Source organism: Anguilla anguilla, chromosome 5, assembly GCF_013347855.1.
Source record: "Anguilla anguilla isolate fAngAng1 chromosome 5, fAngAng1.pri, whole genome shotgun sequence".
NCBI classification, from domain to species: domain Eukaryota; kingdom Metazoa; phylum Chordata; class Actinopteri; order Anguilliformes; family Anguillidae; genus Anguilla; species Anguilla anguilla.
The window spans coordinates 9,695,615-9,718,767 of NC_049205.1; positions in this window are offsets into that span (position 1 = coordinate 9,695,615).

Genomic DNA, 23,153 nt, shown 5'->3' on the forward strand with positions numbered 1-23,153 from the left:
TGTGGCACTACTATGAATCATAAACAATTGTTGATAAATAGTGTCTCAGGCACGTGTATTTTTTTGTGAAACTTTGCTTACTTTACTTATTTTACTTAATTACTTACCTACCCTGTGTCAGGGAAGAAGTGAGAGTTTGTGTTCCCTTTCATCATCACAGATTGAAGCAAATGGTGGTAAATAGCATCAAGCAGAGAAATATCTTTGGATTGGTTTGCATTAGATATAATATTTGGGTGAAGATACATACATAATTAAATCTACAACAGCTATGAGCCTGTGTTCAATGAATCACAACCTTCCCAAGTCTTATGAAATGCTGGTACCCAACAGAAAAAAAAATTCACTTTGGGTCTAATGTAGTAGCATTCATTATGTGCACTTCACATATATTAAGCAATAATAAGCATGACAAAAATATGGTTATATTCAGTAATCATATTTTATTTTTTTAGCTTAAAAGCCTTTTTTCCAATGATTTAACAAGAGCAAAAATGCAGAGATTTTGCATTAGAGGTAATCAAGTGAAACTCTGTGGCCTCTAATGGGTGAGACTTGTTTAAAAATGACCTTGCGTGTTTCATTCTGCAGACCAGAAAATCAGTTTCAGGATACAAAGGGAAGCTTGCCGTCTCTGGATACCACTGCCAGAAAAACAGTCCACGGTCACTGGACATAGTGCCTTCAACACAGGAGGGACTGGGCAAAATCGCAATCAGCTTGGTCTATAACCACCCGAGACCAGGCATGACATGGCAGGAAAAAAACCGTCTTAAGTATTTTAATTTTGACGTACCACAAGGGTCGTGGTAGACTAAAACATGTTGCAGTGAAAATATTTTCAATAATATTATTTATTCCATTTTTGCCGAATGTTACTTGTAGGGTAGATTTCAGCATAGTTGAATACATTGGTTCTTGAGATTCAGACCAGACGCTCACGTCCCCTACAGGGGACTGAAAGGACTTGCGGGGTCTTAGGAGGGCAGGGCTATTGGGCTGCCGTGGGATTTGGCCGGCCTTGCTAATTCGGAAGAGAAAGATTTCTGAAGCCGGGGGCCCACATTCCGTTGTGAAGCCATGTGACGCAGTGATCAGGGGATTGGGCCTCATTCACAAAACTCATTATTAAATTATTCTTGCTTTCGTTCTTAAAAATGTTCCTATGAAAAACCAGTATGGGACTCATGACGCATGTGCAGACCTTTGTTTATGTACACATCCCAGGTGTATGAGATGATGAATCCTGACTGTGTGAATTTTATGCGCAATCCTGTTCATGTGATAGGCAAAACAGCCATGAACAAATACAGATAAGAAAAAAAATGAAGAATGCTGAAATGTTCGTGGAAACGTTCTTACACACAAAATGTGATCGTACGCATGTTTGCATGAATGAGGCCCAATGTGAGTTCTCTGCAGAGTCATAAAAGGGCCACAGCAACTTCATCAAACCCCAGCATTCGCATTCTGTCCTTTGTGTAGTGAAGTGACGTTCACATACAGTAGCATTTGTCTTGGCATTTTGTGTTCTAGCGTTTGCCTTCCTGTATCAGTGGAAGCTCATGTGAAGCTCATGTGAGTTAAACCGAAATATGTAATTCAATAGCCCGCAGGATCGTTTTATGTTTTTTACAAACTGAGAACTCAAGTTATCGCGTCTGCTCGCCATTTTAAAGGGTCAAATTCTGTTTTTAGTTCATCAAAGTGAACTCACCCAACAGTCGTGCTTCCCGCAGCCCTAAGCCAATACAGAATGATTTCATGAACTGTGAGCACTTCCCGATATAAATTCTGATCGATGTTCTATTTCATTTTTCTTTCTTCTTTTTTTGGATTTCATTTTGGCAACACTCTTAAGAAAAATGGGCAGCCAAATGGATCTTTTTGGCATCGGTGACTGCGCGGCTATGGGTGGTAATGTGCTTCCATTTTTCTTCCCCCCCTTCTGTCATTCCTCTCTCTGTCCTCTGTGACCCAGTGTGAGATGGACATGTCATGTTCCGCGCTTCCCTAATGGATGGCACCGTAGCCTCCAGCGTAACTGCCACTACTGTGGAGGCAGTGAGGGAGGCTGTGGAAAGCCAGAGAGAGAGAGAGAGGGAGAGTGTATATGTGTGTGTGTGTGTGTGTGTGTGTCTACACTTTCATACGTGTATGGGGGGGTTGTTGCTCTTTTTCTTCGTTTTCCCCTCTTCTGGTTGTAGGTGTCTGTTTGTCATTTTGTATATCCCATAGCTTTTTCAAGTTTACTTGTCATGCAAATAAAGCACATATGAATTGAATTGACAGAGAGAGAGAGAGAGAGAGAGAAAGAGAGACCCTCTCATCTGCTTATTGTCAAGATAGAGGACACATTACTGCCCTTGTTTTCCTTTCACTTTCTTTGTTTGCAGTCTAGGTTCTCAATTCTGGACACCTATATTGTTAACTCTTGAATATCAATTATTTGTTCTAGATTTTCTCAGCTTTTATGTTCTAGATTTTGTTGTGTTCTAAAGCATATGCAGTCTCGCAGGGTTTTCACACCGCTCTCCACCGTAACCAAAGATGTCTTTCTCACCAGCCCACGGTGTCTTCCTCCTTGCAGCGGCTGCCTGGCTTGGCTGCATTCCTGTGACAGCTTCTGGCGAAGTCCATCCTGCCGGGGTGTGAGTCATCAGTGTGCCCTGACAGATCCCGAGAACCTCCCTCAAAAATCGCCTGCGCTGTGTAGCTCATGCTCTCTCAATGTGCCATTTTTATTATGAGAAATGTCACAATATATTGCATAAGAAAGTTAGAACACGAGCGCATTCAGAATTCCGAAGTTGCACATGGTGCATTTTGAAACAAAAAAGTACACAAAGGATTCACTATATTTGGAGCATATGGTTAACTGACCACAAAAGAAAGACTGGGTGGATTGAGAGGGGAGACATTTTATTATTATTATTATTATTATTATTACTATTATTAAGAAGAAGAAGAAGAAGAATAAACACTGTAATATAGCAAGGGTGAGAAGACATTATTCCATTTCAGGTGTAGAATGGCTTCATGCACAGAAGCAGTGCAACATGGAGTTTGTAAAGCATCCACACTTGAATTAGAACCGATGGCAGAGGGACTGTGAATGGGCGGAGCTACCGCATCTGGTCACTCATTAAGTCATGTGACCCAACCATAGGACTTTGCAGCCACAAAAAAAAAGATTGTTTTGTGAAGCCTCACTTTCCTGTCACCAATGAACTGGGAAAACGTCCAGTCTATTAAACTTCCAGAAGCTGGAACTCATATGAAATTCCAGTCCTCCAAGGCTTGCTCCATGTGTTACTGTATCTTGTGCCAACCTTCGGAACCAACACTGTGTTCAGAGGTGCTATTTTTATGCCTTTATGAATATCCAACACTACAGTACCCTCAGTCAGACAGCAGCAACACCCCCCTCCACACACACACACACACTACTTCAGTTGCAACAGGACCTGATCTGAAACAGCAAAACAAATATTTGCATATTATAAATATTTAAATAGTGACCTAGAACATAATGTTGCACATAAAAGAGGTGTACAATGCAAAGCCTGCACGTGAAGGGGGAACATGCGAGTATTAATAATGAAAGATCCTGCCCTGTGGGGATTTAACCCCTTGCGCTCTGGAGAGGTTGGGGGAGGGGTTGGGTGGGAGGGGTCGGTTCCATAAATAACCACAGACGGGAGGCCATTCGTTTTGTAAATGGAACGGGGATGCCTGCAGACAGGTATCCTGCATATAGATGAAGATTACCAAAACTAAACCTAAAGGGTTATTAATCCTCATGAGTCGCCGACATCACCATTAATTATGAATTATGGCCAGGAATAAGACGTCATTTAACGAGGTCGAGAAAGCGCACAACTAAGAATCACTCACTGCTGCCAATTCAGTGCCACTCATACATTTGTGTTTTCCATGTACATATCAGGTTTTTATTTTTAGAAAGTGGTATATATATATATTTTTTTTTTTACAGGTATTTTTTTGGATTGAACATGACATTTCTTTATATGACACTCACCATCTATATTCTTGTATACATCCATCTATGTATTCTTCTTTCAGCCACATTTGGGCTCCAATGGGGCTAAAATAAAAATATATATGTATTGTGTCCAGCATAAAACTAGGATGTATATTATTGATTCCCAGTCACGTTTTTGGCTCCTGTTTGTTTCCTCTTAGTATATACATTTATTAATCCTCACCCCCAGTACAAGGAATTATTTTTTTATCAAATGCAGCAAAGGAGCAGATTTTTGTTTTCCCCACTAATCTCATTTTGTTGGATGGCACGACTTTCAGGATTCCATTTTTTATTTTTATTTTTGATTGCCCTGTAACTGAAATGGTGAAAGAGGATTTTATATATTGTATCTTGGGGTTTTAATGTCCAAAATGTCCCCATTTTTTGGTTATGAAAGTAGAATTAGTGTGCACAAAATAAACAAATAGATAAAAGTTTAGTAGCGCTGGTCAAGGCTAGAGAGCTATGGAGTCTCTGGGTCGCTTTGCTTGTGCATTCTGCTGTTAACAAATAATATGTTGAAAATAATGATAAATAAAAGAGGTTCAGATGACTACAATCAGGCTAATTCGGCAGCATGATGTTTCTCTGCCACACAGTCTAGTCCCCACAGTGGAAAAGAGGAAAGAGCACCATGTTCTCTTGGAAAACACACCGTCCATATTTTAAATAGCACGGCACTTTCAACAGAGATGCATTAGGTATCCATCTGTCAGCCTGTAACCTAGTAATCCAATCCTTTATGCTTACTACTGCAAAGGTGACATTCCACAGCCATTAGGCAAATTATTCCGCTTTTATTTCCATGGGTTGGACATTAGAGCCTTTGTTAGCAGCGCGTGTGTTCGTAAATGAATTGGAAACTGTAGTGGCAGATAATTTAGGTAATTCGCTGTATGTAAACCAGGCCTCAGATTTCATTATCTATATAGAGCAATGATTTACTACCCTATTATGGTCTATTACAAAGAGCTGGCAGAGGGAGGAGGAGGGCTTCACCTCTGTAAATCAGTGTATGCGGTCTCCACCTTCAGCTACCCTCAACCCTAGAAGTGTGAGCAACCTCCGAGTTTATTAATGAAATTATTTTGTTTATTTGCCAAAGACAAGTACTGTAGCATAATTATTTATATGTTTAATGTTTTAGGTGCATTACAAGAAGAAAAAAGGCAAGTCCTTATGCAGAATACAATAATATTACAATACAATAGCATGCACACGCAGACACACACATACATCACACGCACAGGCACGGATGCGCACACAGGGTACACTCACACCATAAAACAGTGGGATAAAATCACTACAAGTATTACAACAAAGTGATGTGACAAAGAAACAAAATGCTTCGATAATTTTCAGCAAACGCATTTAAATAAAATAGGTTGGTTCTTCCACCTTGATCAAAGTGTGAATAAAAGTGATCAACAGGACAGTGAAGCAGAAGGATGATATCATATTTTTGCAAACATAAATTACAACTAGCATTAGCGCAGTTTACAACGTAGCAGGTTCTGAACATGTATAAGTAGCTAGAAATCAGAGTGTGTGAAAAGAACTTTGCAAAAATAAGTATTTAAGGCATGATGACATAAGCAGCAAGGTATGTTTGCTGCTTAATGAAGTATGCGATGGAACAATAAATCTTAGGGTAAATCCAGGTGTGCATTTCACCTGTACATAAGCAGATCTCAGCCAGGGAAAGGTCAGTAGGTGAAATGAGTTGCTGTCGACATGCAGGTAAAGTTACACCCATATTTCTCTCTGCTGCACCTGTTCTCGTGAACACCAGCAGATCTCTGCTGGTTCTTATTTTTGCGTTGTACACTTTCCCTTAACTTCTCCCCTGGATCCTTGAATTTGGCATGAAAAATATTCCACAAAAGTATTATTGCATGGTTTTAAAAAAGCACATTAACCAACATGCATTTAGTTTTATTCATATACAGTAAAAAACACCAGAGGTGTTTTGATATATTTGCATATACAGCAAAATAAGATAATAATTGATGCTTTGTGCATTACATGCTATATATTCCCAGTATTGAAATGCATGTCCTTCATATGTTGTGAGCCTCATTACCATGTACTAACACACGTTGTGTTTTCATAAGGGGAGGTGCACACACACTCCCCTCCCCCCCCCCCTCCCCCGGTCAGCAATGTCAGGTGACACAGACGGTTGTCATAAATATACCGGGTGTCGCCAACCCTAGTGATGCCACTGCCAGAATGAACTGTCTTTTTTTTAATCAACGCAGAATTGGGGGGGGGGGGGGTGTCGTAAGGGGATAATCAGCGTGATCTCATACTGAGTCGGCATATGACCACAGGAAAATTAATATCAGGGACCACTGATTTGGTGGAGAACTCGGAGGGAATAGTCCAAGAGCAGAGTTGTGTGTGCATGTCTGTGCCTCTGTTTGTGTCTGTGTTCGTACTGGGAAAGGGGAGCCTTTTTTGGAAAGACATGTAGATTTGCTGAAACCCTAAGAATGCAATCTGAACACCTTTTCACTGTTTTCCCACGTTTAGCTCCGAAATGGCCCTTCAGATGATCACGTCGTGTTTTGGATACTAATGTGGTTTTTCAGATTTATCTATTTTGATCTCAAGTGGTTCAGCTGTGCGTCACGGGCATAGCATAATGTATCTGTTTAAAAACAATATGTATATCAATAACCTTCACGGCACTGAAACTCCTGGTTTGCAAGAACACCGAAGCGCCATCAGCAGTTATGTAGTTTAGTGGCATTGCCCGTCGACTGTTCAGTCCATTCGTCAAAGTACCTCCGCTGACAGTACTGTCTCACTGTACTTTATTTACACATCATTTAGCATTTCTATTAATTCCATTTTAGTTTAGAGTAGCAGAGTAGTAGCTTTACACATTTCTCTAATTTTTTAATTACTACATTATGACTGATCACATGATATATTTTATTGATCTAGGTATTGGATGGCCGTGTGTCTTTGTTTAATGCTAATGGGATTAGAATACCTGCAGTGAGTCGCTGCTTGAAGGCACAATTCCTGTGCTCTTCCCCTGAGAGAATTAAGGGTTTTTCGACGTCTCCTCCGGCAGCCATATTGTGTCATAAATCATGGCCTGTACCAATTAGACATTCATTTGAGTGCAATCTATTTGGGGGGTGGGGGGGGGGGGGGTGGCTTAAAATAGGGAATGAGACCTCAAAATAGGGAGCGTCAAGGACATCCCGTTACAGCTCACGAGAAAAGGATAAAATATTCATGCCAGTCAGAGGTCACCCCCGACCCACATACAGCCCCTGCAATTATCACCACCATGCAGTGACTCGCGACTCTGAGTGCGTAATCAGACGCTTCCTGTCGCTGGATAATTACAAGATAGAACTACATCCAGAACATTTGCCTGGATAGATTTCACACATTTAAAGTCCAAAAAAGGTAGGAAAAAGCAAACTCCGCCCTTTCCTGAAAGTTTGCTTTGTGGTTTCGTCCAAAAACAAGTTTCGGCATTAAAACACCAGGCCAAAAATGAACTAAAATATTGCACAACATCTCGTATTGTAAAAGTGCCATATTGCCATGGTTAAAATGTTTAAAAAAAGGTGCACACCTCAGCCCTCGCAGGTTCCATATAGTCAGAGTTAAGTCATGTGTGGAAGCCTCTCTCCGTTGCAGTCATGATCCGCACACGTGCTCTATGTCCTGTGTTTGTTTCAACTCAGCTTGGGTAATTAGGATTAACTGGGTATAATTACTCAAGCTGTGTTTAAACAAAGATCGGGTTGGATAATCTCGAGTTGGCATATTATTGGCTGAGGAAACGTACCGTGAGAGGTATTTAGAAATGAGCAAAAATGACACTTCATCAATACAATGAATTTATGCCTTTCCAACACAAGAAGGCAAGTGATATTTAGCATTAATTATTAAAGCTAATACAACCTTTTTAATTCATCAAGTTAATTAACTCAAAGTACTAAAAGAAGTATTTGAACGTAATGCCTTGAATTATTTTTTTGGGGGGGGGGGGGGGGGGCTTTAACTCGATCCCGTGGTCACATGGATTTGTCTCCCAGCCACCGTTGCTACCCTGAATTTCAACCAGCCCTTAATTGTTCTTAATTAGACACTTTTATTATCTGTTGTGTGATGATTTGCCCTCCTAAGGCTACGTTATGTCAGGACCATCCATGCATGCTGCGAATAAATGCCCCCATTCACTACCCAGGGCTGTTAATCAGTCAGATTAATTAATGCTTCCTTTCTTTTCATTTGGCATATGGTTAATAATTTAGAAAGACATTAAAACATTTTTTTTAATTGATTAAATTATAGGCTGACAGGTGAAATCAATGAGATCATTGAAACTTGTGGAAAATTAAGCAAATGGCATTGAGCCAAAACTGCACAGTGTAATCAAGTAAATTAAGGAAATAGTTATGGAAGAACTTAAGCATGTGTCATCAACAGCCTTAATCAACCTTAATCAACAAACAATGCAGGGGGATCCCAAGACCGAGCTTGAGAAGCAAAGACAGATGCCAACGCAAAAATAAACTCCTTTATTGTTCTCCAACCACACAGCTTTTCAGCAAAATGGTTTCGATCATTCTGCAACAGCAAAAATCATATTCAACAGCCCTATGTGAATCACTCACTATTTGAACAAATGGCTACACAGACATATAAACGTGGGGCGACTGTGGCACGGATTAAGAAATGTGATATTATAGATGTGAGCGGGTCTAAGCCCGTCCATACCCACGGTCTGCTCCGCCCCAGTCAGCCGACTGTTTAATATTTTAAACGAAACACGGTCGACATATGCAGCGCGCAAAGTAAAAGCGAAACGGGGAGTGCTTCGCGACCGTAGCGTGCAAATCCTCCTCCGCTGTTTTTTTTTTAAATTTATTTTTTATTTTTTTATATCCGCCCGTTGCATTATTTAGAACGAAACACAGTCATGTTTCATTTAGCATTTTTACGCCGGGTATTTTTAGATTCTCTTAAGTGCTTGCATGAAGGGTTAATTGGGTCACGGCCAACTGAAACGCGGGTCCATACATTCTGATTAACGGAGCTTCTGTCTGCACGCATATCTTTTTTCAACAGCTCGTACGTGCTCATGTGAAGCCATCGTGACACATCCATATACTTATATAATAGATGTGATGGGCTACAAATTGGAATTACTGTCACTAACTGTCAAAGAATTTGCTTATGAATGCATGTCCATTGAGCTCACAGACCCCACAGTCGAGGTTCCTCGTTTAAAAGTTTGCTACGAGTCCCAGGCCGTCAAAGGTGTTTGTACAACAGCCTTCCAGACCAAGTCCATCTCATCTTTTAAAGCCTGGAAACTGAAAACGCTTTTATAGACTTGCATTTAACCATTTACTTTTATTTTGGGCCCTTTATTACAAATTATTACATTTTATTTTGTATTTCATTATTCTGTTTATTTAATGTTGTATTTAACTTCTATCTTGGTGTATTTTCTTCTCTTTTTCTTCTCTATTTTGTACAGTACTTTGTAACCCAGTCTTTCAAAAACCACAATATAAATAAAATTATTATTATTATTATTATTATTACTGGGGAAGGCAAAGAAGTGAAAAGCTACATGGTAGTTATAAGCCAAGGCTAACAGAGGTTTACCGCTGCTCTTTTAAAACCTTATTGTCACGACATGCACTGCATCCTGGGTAACAAAATGAGGTCAAAAATATAGAATTACTCAATCTGGAGCCTGATAAAGAAACATACTGTGCCGGGAAGTGTCTGACCCTGGGGCGAGCAAGAAAGTGATGTTCCAATTGGTGTACCTCCACACCAGCTCTTCCTACAATCAGATGTTGAGACAGGTTATAACTGCACTTACACAGAGTTTCACCTGCGCTCTGACGCCCTGGAGCATGGAGGTGAGTTTCCCCCCGTCACTGCAAAGCACTTACAGATATCAAGATGAAAGGACAAAAAAGTCTATTCATCTTCATATTTATTATTACGCGCGAGTAGTACGCTGAGAGAAGACGGATGTTTTATGACTACCCCGACTCATAATTTGCTCTTTATGAACACGCTTAAATGTTTATGTGACAGCTCCTCTTTTTTCAGAGTAACGAAGATGATGAATACATTTACCAAATCCCTCGCTGCATTAAAATCCTCACACAAAGTGTTGGGGGATAAAAAGGCTTTTCTAAATGGATCTGCACTTCTCTAAGTGATCTCAGAGACAGGCGAAGCACTCAAGAGGGAAGGAAAAAAGGGCGGAAAGAATAACAATTTTTTTTTTTTTTTTTAAATCCGCCCATTTCAAGATCCATCATTAAGAAATGTATTTGGATGTCAGAGAGTCCATTCAATTCGCCCCTCAGAAGATAATGTGCAAATGTGGAATTACCGCATTATGCTCAGACTCTTTCAGGGTTTTTTTTCCCCCCTTCAATGGCTTCGCTAATTAACTCGGAGTCCGGGGTGTGGATTAGACGAATGACGCGCCAGCGTGCGGTTAGCGTCGAGACCGCCGCGGGAACGGGCTCGCGGGGTTGTTCGCGGCACGGCGGGATCCCGTTCCGTTCCACCGCATCAAATCGCGCGTTCTCACCACGGCAACAAGGCCGAGACTCCTCCGGCCGGTGTGCCTGGCGTACCGGGCTAGCCCCGGCTAGCCTTCTGCGCCAGTGCAAAACCAGTTCATACCTGCTGAACTTGGATGGAGGCAAACCAGCATCACCTCATTAGGGGGAATTTAAAATTTAAAACGCACCGCTTGCCTACCCAGAGTTCCATCAGGGAAGAAATTAGACCCGCATAGCATAGTATTTTGTTAGTAATGTTGACATAGACATTTACAAAATCACGAAGAGAAAACCAAAACCATTTCTCATAGGGAAAAGGGTGCACATGAGTTCCAAGGACGTGTTCTCCAAACGTAATTTTTCCAGTAAACGATTCCTTAGATTTACAGCAGGGGTCTCCACCCCTAGACTTGGAGAGTCTGCTGTTTTTTTTATTTTTTATTTAATTTAATTTTTTATTTTTTGCAGTTTATCAGCACCTAACTGATCAATTGGAGCAGTTGCTTGAACAGTAAAGTTACTTGGTTTATATAACATGACGTAACATAACATAATGACCAGAACAGGCCATTCAGCCCAACAATGCTCGCCATTTTATTGTCTAAATTAGTGCTCTGATTACCTACAGACTAGATATCTATCACCGTATCAAGCCTAGTCTTGAAACTCCCCAGAGCTTCTGCCTCTACAACGTGACCTGGCAGGCTATTCCACACCCTGACTGCTCTAAAATTACTCCTAATGTCTGTACGAAATTTACCTTTCGCTAATTTACATTTACGTCCCCTCGTTCTGCTAACAGAACTCAACCTGAAGAATCTCTCTCTTGTGTCTGAACTGAGTTGCTGAGCTTAAGGTGAGAAAACAAAACCATCAGACCCCATGACTCCATGCAGCATCTACACCGGAGACCCCAAGTATTCCCTGGTCTGTGCTAAGCTCCGTCTCTCCTCACTTCTACCAACCGCAGCTCGTTTGCATCTCGCCCGCATGAATTATTCACTAAGGCGATCTAACGCGAGGTGAGGACGGACCGCCCACCCCGCTGCTTCCTCTTCTAAAGCCGATGGATTTGTGGGGGGGGGGGGGGGGGGGTAGCGTCACCTGCATTCCTGTAGCCTGGGAACAGATTCGGAATTCCACCCTGGGGGGGTACTGCAAGGTTGCGTTCAGCGCACCGCAGGGGCTGCTCTAATGAACAACGTCAGGGGCGAATTCCTTCCCACCGTTGAGACAAATGTGCTGTCACAGTGCATGTGCACGGAGTAAAGACGGGCGTCAAGCAAACGCACTTTTTTTAAAATCATGGCCGTTGTTACTGTACTACATTGTGACCTCAGGTCAGGTGATATTTGCATTTGCGAGGGGTATTTTACATTTGTAAGGGACATTTGTTTGTCTAACATGATTTGTTGTATTCTGTGGATTTGGCTGATTCCGGGGACAAGCTCATCTTTCCTTTGGGAATAAAAAATTATATTTTTTCTTCTAACATATTCCATTCCATAGTGAATTCATAAAATAAATTCAGACAGATTACATTAGCTAAGCTAATGCAATATGAAGGGTCTGAAATGTGGCATCAACAGTGAATTGCTGTAAATGAGTGATCAGTCAACCTACCATGTAAAAATAAAGGTTAATTTAAAAAATGTAAACTTTATCATTGCTTGCATAAGGGCACTAAAAAATAATTTCCTACTTTGGACCCCTTTGACTTTGTCATTTCATCATAATTTCATGTGTTAAATTATACATTATCTATATCTATCATCTCGAAAAATAATAATCATACATGTAAGGTGCTACGGAAGAGCTTAATTCTGACCGCAACTACAAGTTAATTCATATCTGATGCAACCAGCACAAAAAACAAGGATTTAAATAAATTAAAGATTCTCAGATACAGAGTAAATGAAGGATTTTTCCTTTGTGGAAGACCGGAAAAGTGATTGCATTTTAAACCGCAGTCTCACATTTGGCAGCAGACTGGCAAATGCCAGCACTGTAGCTCATGATTGCCATGACAACAATTTCATATCTTTGATTTATTATTTTGCAGGGTTTATCTGAGAGCAATAATGGAGCACCGCTTTCCCAAGCAGCCATGCAGGTTACACTGATAAAGCCTTTATTATTATTATTATTATTATTATTATTTATTTATTTATTTATTTATTTATTTATTTATTTATTTATTTATTTATTTATTCTTGCATTCTATGTGGTAAAAGCCAATGTGGCTGTTCAGCCAGTTTAGGAAATGAGCCGAAACTGAAACTGTGAATTTAAAACTCCAGTAATGCAATAAGCCTTAAGGAAATTTTCAATTCCACATTTTAACTTCCAATCCAATTTCTTAATTGGCATTTTTGAAATATATGAAGACATATAATGGCATAAATCTCTAAGTTTGCGCGGGCAAGTGTGGTAGTGGAAGCGCTTGACATTGTATGCTGTTAAGAGAGAGGCACAGTTATTTAGAATACAGCCTACACCACATACATACAGCATAATGGAGTGACTGCAGTCCACACTGCACAGTGACTGCGACTGCGGACACAAATAAAGAGGACCTCCTCCCTTACCCGGCCATCCTAAAACATTTGGGAACCCTAACCAGGGCCTGCAGTCAGTGTGGCGGTAAAAAAGATCACAGCGGCTTCTGAACCTCTGAGGCCCCTTGTACCTGGTCTTCTCACACCACACTGGCAGTGCTGCAGGTTAAATCCGTCTCCTGGGATACTGAGGCAGGTGATGAGAAAGAAGTGAAACAGCTCCGCTAACAGCCCCCACCCCGCCTTACCCCCCCCCCCCCCCCCCCCACATGACCCCATCGGTTTAATGGACTGCCAGGCCACACTGGAGAGGACTTGCCGTATGTTAAATCGACATTTCCAAAGCAAACAACTCAGGACCTTTATGAGAAAATCTTTATCTCAATTCCAGACGATTGTTAAAACGGGAATTGTACGATATCAGCGTTTTTTGTTTGGTTTTTTTTTTGCGCAAGAAACAGTGCTAATTTAAAACACATCAGTCTCCCACACACGTACCTCAGAGATGGTGCTCCGACCTACTGGCGAGAAGGAGAACTGCGTGAACCGTGCATTCCTGAAAATAGGAGCCTCTGCATCGCAAACAAAAAATGTCAAAAAAGTATTGAATCGCATCGAGTCAGCGTGACCCTTGCTGAAGAGAAAAAAGAAAATGGCCGCCATGTACAGCAGAGCACAGTCTATTAACATAAACATCAACATTATTATAACCACCGGTGTTAAACCCCAGGGCTCGGCTCTTATAAATCGCAGCGAAACCCTCGATATAGACCCAAACGACCCCCACAGGCCGGCTCCATTTATACACGCAATAAAGAGAGTGAGCGCTCGCAGACACACCGGGCGTTCCCGCCCAAACCCCCACTGGGTTGGGAACCTTTCATCGACGCACGCGCTCTCTAATTCATTTTAGATTGATTAGGGCTTGCTCGTAGTTAAACAACATGGTGCCGTCACCGTGCCAACCAATGGCTTCCCCCACCCCCCCACCCCCCCTTTTTAACGCAGGGGGCGGGCGAGCAGGACCAAAGGGCCTGTGTACAGTCTAACTGCTGTCATGCGCGCATTACATGATGATCACACGCACCCTGGTGTGCCCCAGTTATGCCCAGACACACTTCTCAGGCTTGCACTCTCGTAAACTCTGGGGAGGAGGGAAGACGACATGGCTTTCCGCTTCATGCCGCGGTAGGCCGAGACAAATCCTCCTCAGTCAGTCAACTCCCTTAGACTGGCCTTGTTCGAAATTTGCTTATCAGAAAAGCATGCCACCTCACTGGGGCCTCAAACCTACAATGTCACAAGTGACACGCGCACTTCCCTAATCATTACCCCAGTCAGCGAGAGGTCTCCCTGTGCAGCCATCTTCTCTTATCCTCCAACTCCAGACTGCAGCTGCATTCTACTCTACAGTCACACTCTATTTCAGCCCTCTGTAAAGGCCAGAGACCCTGGAAAGCTGTCTTGGACTGTTCCACACACACACACACACACACACACACATGCACATGCGCACACACACACGCACTCACACACGCACAAACACACACACACACATGCACACACGCACATGCGCACACACACACATGCACTCACTCACTCACACACACGTGCACACGCACACACACACACACACACAGAAAGAGAATGAAAGAGAGAGAGGTGCAGACGTGACAGCCTGAGGGACAGTGAGACCCAAAAACTACTCTGTGTTTCACTCCACAGACACCTTGGGAGTCAGACAGTAAAATGTTCCTTAATTATCCTCTTTAGCTTCTAATTTAATTGAATTTCATTGTTTGTTTCTTTTCTAAAGATGATTTTCCATTACCGAAAACCACTAGCGGCAGTCCTTACTGCATGAGGGCACTGACGTATTGCAAAATTGGATTCATTTATTTTAAACATGCTTTGGCAACAAATGTCATGCTAATATCGTGAAAAGAGAGAGAGAGAGAGGGGGGGGGGGAGAAACAGAGAGAAACAGAGAGAGAGAGAGGTAATTGGTGATTATATCCCCACACCCAGTCTTTAGCAATCTTTAGTGCAAGCTGTACAGTGCATTCCAGTGTATTTTCACTGGCGAACTGCTGAGAGATAAAGCTTTCCTTCACTAGGGGAGGGATCTGTGAGGCTAATCACAATCACACTCGTGTATGTTCAGCTGAGCCCTAAATCCATGGGAATCACCTAAGTAGACACAGTAGTGGAATGAGAAAGAGAGGGAGAGAAGTGAAGAAAGAAACAAAGAGGAAAGAGAGAGAGAGAGAGAGCAAGAGAGAGAGCACCAGGGGCTACAGCTAAGAATAAAACTGTGCGCTGAGCCAGTTGGTTCAGTTGCTGTTCAGTTGACATATTCTCAGCTGGATGTGATGCATTAACTTCTCGAATCATCCAAATGAACTCAGAACCAATGGCCAAGTCTCCACTCTCAGCACGTGCAACTTGTCTTTGAAAAGAAGCATTGTGTCCATCCAATGGAAATTTTTTTTTTTAAATCCACTCGGAGCAATGGCTTCATGTGGAGAAAATTTTACGTCTATCCAAAGCGCAGTGGGTAGCACTGTCACCTCACAACAAGAAGGTCCTGAGTCAGTATCAAGGCCAGGGTCTTTCTGTGTGGAGTTCTCCGCATGTCCGTGTGGGATTCCTCCAGTGACTCTGGTTTTCTCCCTGGGGAAACCTAAACTGGGGAATTTAAAGAAAGCTGTAACAAAAAGAGTATAACAAAAAGAGGGGGGTCTGCTTTTGGGGGGGTTAGGTTTGTGTTATTTAGGCTTGTTTTTCGACAACATCCAAAATTTTGGTTTAGACAATTAGCTTAGGAGTATGCCTGCTCTCCCATGTTTGCATAATAATACAAAAAAATCCTGCATAATGGATTAATCTGAGCAATTATTTGAACACTGAATTGAAAAAGGAAACACGTGCTGAATTATTTACACAACCCATTAAACTCCGACCCATTCAGCTAAAGTCCATTTATAGGTTTAAGCATGGAGCTAAGACAGACCAAATAAATGTGTTACTTTTCAAAGGAAAAGTAGATTTTTACGTGAATTAACTTGATATGACCTGGTTCCTAATACTTTGGCATATGATACCTGATCTTGGCCCATGCTACTTAGCATTAACATTGCAAAGTTAAGTACATGGTCGGGGGTTATAATTGATGGATTTTCTCAGAGATAAACTAAAAGACAAAGAGGACAAAAGCAAAGATAAGGCAATTTCCTTCATGGTTTATCAGACTCCTGGCTATTTAGTGGATAGCTCAATGTTACTGAAAGCATACCTTGAGGAAAAAAACAGCAATTTGACATGTCCCTGGGTGAAGCTTCCAGAAGTTCAAAACAACTGGAAACCACCTGAGCAACTCTGAATACTGCGAGGGCTAATCTAGAGGTAATGTGATGTACAGACACTTTTCAGACTATACAATGCCCTCCGAGCCAAATCTTATTTTGGATTGGTATACATAAACTCATTAGCATTCCTCTATGTATGCCTGACGCCTCGCACTCCATTTGCGAAACTAATCAGATGGGCTTCAGGACGCTGGAAAAACGTGGTCTGGAAGAACAAGTCAGCGAGAGATGAGGTGCCAGCTGAAACCTACCCGTACCTGAGCCACGTTAGAGCCAATCGTGCATCACCTCATAGAGCCTCGCCAGATCCTCGGGCGATGACCTAGGGAACTACAGCAAAGACATTCAAAGAGGCAGAAACTCTGAGGATTTTCAAGACCAGGCTTGATACGGTTTTAGATACCATCTAGTCCGTAGGTATAATCAGAGCACTAACATAGTCATGAAAATGGTGTGCATTGTTGGGCTGAATGGCCTGTTCTCGTCATTGTGTTATGCTATGTTATGCTAAATATTCACGCACTCGGTATAACTAATCACACTGAATGAAACCTGTGATTGACCCAATTATCACGAGCGCAAAATGCGACGGGAAGCCGGAAATCAGCCACACACGTGCGGTAGAACACAGCCGCACCGTGCGTCAGTAACACAAAGAAGCAATTACCGGTAAGACGCAAGTGTGCCGCCCCCAATAATCTAATCACGGGAGGCTCTGTATAAACAGAGCGACTTCTACTGCACTCTGATTGTGCAGTCAGCGTGGGTAAACACCGGGAAGGAGAGACAAAAGCTTCTTATTTTTGGCCTACGAGTTGTGGAAGGGGGATTTAAAAACAGCTGGAAGCCTGATAAGATGAATACTTTGCCATAGAAATATTTGATGGGGATATTAGAACATGAACACAGAGGTCCACACGTACAGTTTCAGTGTACAGGTCTTTTACAGGGATCTTGCCCGGTACCACAGGAACATGAGAAATCCGTTATTTCATCAGCAAGCAACAAGGGGACGCACTCACTCACCAAAAGGGTTTCGCTTGCATTCTCGCACGCGATTGGTTAAGGCCTTGGGATTCCTTGCGCTAGCCGCTCACTTCTGTTGAGCCGGTAAAAAGATGATCAAAGTGTTAAAGGGGTTCTGTGTGCTGTCAGGGTCCGCAGTATGTTTCTGATTTAAATATGATACATCAAAGTGACTCTGGGGTAGTCACCTACTACCTCTTCTGAGGGCTTACTTAATTAAATAAATTCATCACACTCACAAGCGTTTTAGGAATGTCTGAGGCTCAGCACTGTGATGTTGTGGGGGGGGGGGGGGGGGCGGGCGGGGGGTACAGAGGGTGGTTGGCGTGTCTTGGGCTCCATATGGAGTCCAGATCACTTAGATAAGGGGGCGGAGGAGGGAGCACATTTTTTTAACTCAGGAAAAAAAAACAGTTGTGTGATGATGTGGGCTGGCTATTGGGCAAGTAAAGTTGCAGAGCACTCAATGCTTCAGTTGAATTGGCTTGAAAGACGACCCATTTAACTGAAACCTTTTGTCAAATGAAAAGAGAAGAACTATCCAGCCACTCTGTACCTTTTGTTGCACCTATAACAAATTAACTATGGCTTATAAAACACACAGTGCTGTTCAGCTGGAACAAAAAAAAAAATTCCACTCAGTTTCATTTCTGTGAATCGTTGCATGTCTTCACATCACTGGCTGGCTTGTGGGTCTCGATGGACAATACTTATCTTTCAGTGTCACAGTTACCATTAAATAATTTATCCTCATCATGAGCGCGAATGCGACCAAAACTGCACGTGAGAGGGCAATAGATGATCGATGACTGGAACTCCACCATGCAGAGGCGATCGTGACCTTGGGAGCGTTCACGTCTCCGACCGACCAAACGCGTAATCTGCCGTTGAGCGGCTAAAAGCCGTCCATTTCATGCATCCGCATGACTTAAAATATGTAAAGCTGAGGAATTGCACACATTCATGAACGGCATGTCTTTAGCTGAAATCATTCTGAGCCTTTAAATCCATTTGTCCCCCTGAAACATCTGGCATGAAACTGAATGCACCGAGAGACGAGAAGGAAACCTCCGTAATGCCTCTTTTGATTTCGTTTCAAACTTCACTTTTTTAATAGGAGCACAAATATTTCTATTTTTGCGGCAAGCATCTTACGCATATTATGATATTTTCCAAAAAAGCCTGCGCTTTTGCCTTTCAAACTCTGGATTAGCGAGGGCATCTCCAGTAATGCCTTTCCTCACAGACGTACTGAGGAGCGCATTCTGCGGTAATGAGGTTTGAAAGAGACCTCGCTGGCTCTGCACAGCCGACAGCCGCGTCATTAATATGAGGAGAATGGATGCCAGCGGTGGGGTGGAGATTGCCAGCGAAGAAGAGCAGAGAGAAATTATTACTCATCACCCCCCAGCCCCACCCCCCCTCCCCCTCATCTCAAATCCTATCAAAAAAATCAAAAAACCTTTGCATTTGTAAAAAGTAAAAACATATTTATATATGCTCACACCAGATGAAAGAAAACTAATCAATGTCTTCATATACAGTAGATCTCAGTTCCAAGGCACAATTATACAATCTCTCCTCAGCACAGTGATGAAAAATATGCAATATTCATGTTGGTATTAATATATTTAAAAGATAATATTAAAACAAAGCTGAGGTACTCATGCACATATGTAAGAACACACAGTGTGCATATATAAAAATTATAATTATATATACATATGTAGACATAAATAACTATTTATGTCCATGTTTTGCTTAGTTAAATTTGATAAATTGAGATTGCCATTGAAAAAGTCAGTATGATCATAAATGTATGCACCAGTGAAAGAGATAAATGATCTTGGGTAATGAGATTTTAAACCAGCTACCTAACATCAAAAGATGAATTCTTGTACTTTAACAGGCATTTGATCACATCTTTCAGATTAATCATAACCATTAATTTCACTGTATTTTTGTCTGTTCTGCACATGTGGTCTTTTTTATCTGATAAGTCTAATAAATGGACAGAGCAAACCAATCTACATGCATTGGGGGTAAAGCTATATATACTATAACCACACAGACATTTGAGTGTGTACACATATGTAGTTCTTGTGGTGCATCTTTGGAGGTTTGGAGATTCTACAGAAAAACCTGAACTTAAAACTTGAGTCATTAAACTATGGTGCTGTGTGATATTATGACTGGAGGCACCATCTGGTGCCGGATTAAATGTCACCTCAAGTGGGAAAACAATGAACCAAACCAAAGTGTGACATCAACGCACACCGCAATATTACTACAAGCTAATTCACATCACGTGAGCACAGAACGCAGTTGCCCCTGAATTAATTTATCTTTTCCTCAAGAGCGATAGCAGCACCGCTTTCTTTCTCTTTCTCTCTTTCTTCGCTCGGATGAATGGACGGAGCGAGGGAGGAAGACCTACGACAGCAAGGGTTGCGAATTAGATTCTCATCGACGCGGTAATGGGGCCAGGTCTGAAAAACTCACGGAATCTCATACACGCCTGCTGGAGGAAACTGCAAAAAAAAAAAAATGTATTAAATAAAAATAAACTACTGCAAGGGTCACCTCCCTTGGATGGCCAGATGCAGTCATCCGGGTGATGAAAGACATCCGTGGTGCACACAAAAATAACACGAGAAAGCACTGATGTGACGCTTGATGTGCTGAGAGAAACCTAAGCGAACAGTAAACATTGTCAGTTTCAAAACGAACGCACGTCGTCCACAAATAAGCCTATAACTGCAGCCTCACAATAAAACCCTGTATTTTCCCTGCAGACAGATGTTATTTTTTCATGGGAACCCATACATTGAGATGGGGGGGGGGGGGGGGGGGGCGACATGCACTGAATGTCCTCATCCCGGAACGAACACACTCACCCCTGGCTTGACCTGAACCGCAGTTAACCGGACAGCAGTTCAAATCAGTTAATTATTTACACTGTCTCACAAATGACCACCCCCATGTGGGATGGGATGGCTCAAGGCTCCTCGTCGCAGAAGGGGGGGGGGGGGGTGGGGGGGGGGGGGCGGGTGGGTCATGTTGGGGGGCATTTGGGACCCAGCAGATGTCCTGAGCAGCCCGGTTAGCACCTGCACATTAGAACACAGCAGTGGACCAAAGCTGATGAGGCCTTCCCCAGCTTTGGGTTTCATTTCTGAGCGTCCCCGTCCCCCCCCCCCCCCCCCCCCCCCCACCCACCCCCCATTTTAGTGAGTCATGCGGTTCCTTCATCCTACTAAGTGCCTAAGGGGACCTCCCTGAAGGACCCTTAATGCACGCAAATCAAACATTCGACGCACGCTCACTGAGGCAATTAAAAACAACACACACGCATGCATGCACGCAAGCACACACACACACACACACACACTGAATTGGGCCTACACCATATTCAGGTATAATAAGGGGATTGTACCACTTTTTTCTACCCATCTAAAACCCATGTTTTAATGTGCAATTTCAATTGACCACCATTGGATCACATGTTCCGAAATGTGTCTCCACATGTTTCTCAACAGGGAATCACGGGATAAATATGCATGCTTTTGGGCTAAGAAACTCAGTTGCTGACACAGTCTGAAAGCTTATCAACACCAGAAACGCCAAAGGCACACACTGGAGAGATGGTGATCTGCAGGGCACAGGACTGGTGGAGATTTGGGGAGTTGGGAAACGGGGCGTGTGCTGTACCTCCGAGCCCCCGTCACCTTTAGGGCTGTAAAAATAACGACCTACGATGGCTTAGAACGCCATTAGAGCGCGTGTCGCCGGTTCCTGTATCAGGATGTGGCACCCTCATTTTAGGTGATAAATCCCTTAATTACCTCCCTCCCTGGGGGGCTGCCAGACTGAACTACTGATTAGCAGCTCCGCTGGAAAAAAATAATTCTTATTTCACACAAATGAATCATCAGCACATCCTCTTTATCCTCCTCCTTCCGGTATCTTCTACCGACAGGTGAGTAAGCTTCCCTACACCGCGGCGAATGGAGCTGGGATTAGGAATAACCATGTATCTCTCTAAGTCGGCCGGAAAAAGGCCCGGGATCTAAAAAATATATATTTTACCCGTCGCCTCAATAGCGTTGGGCCTGTGTTACATGGGTGTTAGTAAGAAACTGACCGATAAACCGAAGAAAAAGCAGTCTGTAACTGTCCCTCTCAGGTAAAAAAAAAAACTGCCCTGTAGCTCATTGCTACTGTGAGATGGCTTTAACCATTCAAGGTGCAAGATCACAAAGTTAAGACTAACTTTACTTCACTTTAAGATCACTGTAAGTTAAGACTTAAAGACTAAAATAATTTTGGGATCTTGCACCTTAGAATTTTCTTAACTGAACATTTTAATGCTGATGTAACAGTCACTACTGGCAAATGAAAGCAACAGAGTTCTAGAACACTAACTTAGAATTTTGAAAAAGCATTCCCAAAACACATACTCTTATAAGGGTAAAAGACTTATTGATCTGAGCCAATCAAAGTAATTTGGTTGTGAAAAGCAGTGTGTTTTTGTGACAACGGTCACTGACCGGCAATTCAATGGCAGGGCGACCCAGGGTCTGTCTGCTTTAAAACAGCAGGACGAGCGTCCAGTGCCACATTTTGTTTGTGCCTGAGTGAGACCATGTCCTGGATGCACCCCTGAAAACCACAGAGCTGATATAATCTCTGCTTACTTGTGTAATAGACTGCGGGATTCAAACAGTGCAGGCTGGCTGCACAGCACAGCAAGAGATGTGATTAGCTTGTTGAGCTAACGTCCTAGATCCCCCAGCCAAAGGAGCGAATCGCGCTCTTTCTGATCCTCCGGTGGTGATGTCTCATTCGGCTGCTAACGTTCACATTTGCCCTCCCTGAACTCCCTTGAACTGAAATCCCTTGTATAGGGCCTTGTGCTTAGGGTGAGCTGGCACAACAACAAAAAAAAACAAAAAAAAAATCTCCACGTGAGAATAACGGCAAGCTGTGCAAATCTGTGTGATCACTAAATAATGGGGCCTGAGCAGGAAATGAGCGCAGCCAGATTCAGCGCTATCGAACAGCACGAGTCAAAGTAATAAGACACGGTACATAACTGCTGGCGTGATCAGATTCGCCATGATCAGATAACATGTTGATGAACGGGGAGACGCAGGTCCCTGTTCAACCTGTTTCCTGTGGCAAAATGAAATAAAGCTTTCTCTGTTTCTTAAAAAACCTTGGCCTTATGAGCACATTATAGCTATGCGTTTAGCTATTTAATTTATAAGGAAATGTTACCAAGGGCACCATTTGATATGGGAGATGTAGTTCAGGAAGAGCTCACTCAAGCATGTTGGTGATGTCACTGTGACGAACTACAATCCTTTCGCAATCTGGGCCTACCAATATCGATAGATTTCATGCCTCTGCGCGCCAGCTGTACTGGAGTGAATGGCACCGTCCAAGGACGCAGTGACCCTCATGGCTGTGCAACACACTGACGCTCCCCACTCAGAAACACCCCTGGGGGGGAATAATAAAGCTCTACGGGATTTTTGGCTTCCAAGTCCGTAGAGGTCTCCTGTGTACAGTAAAC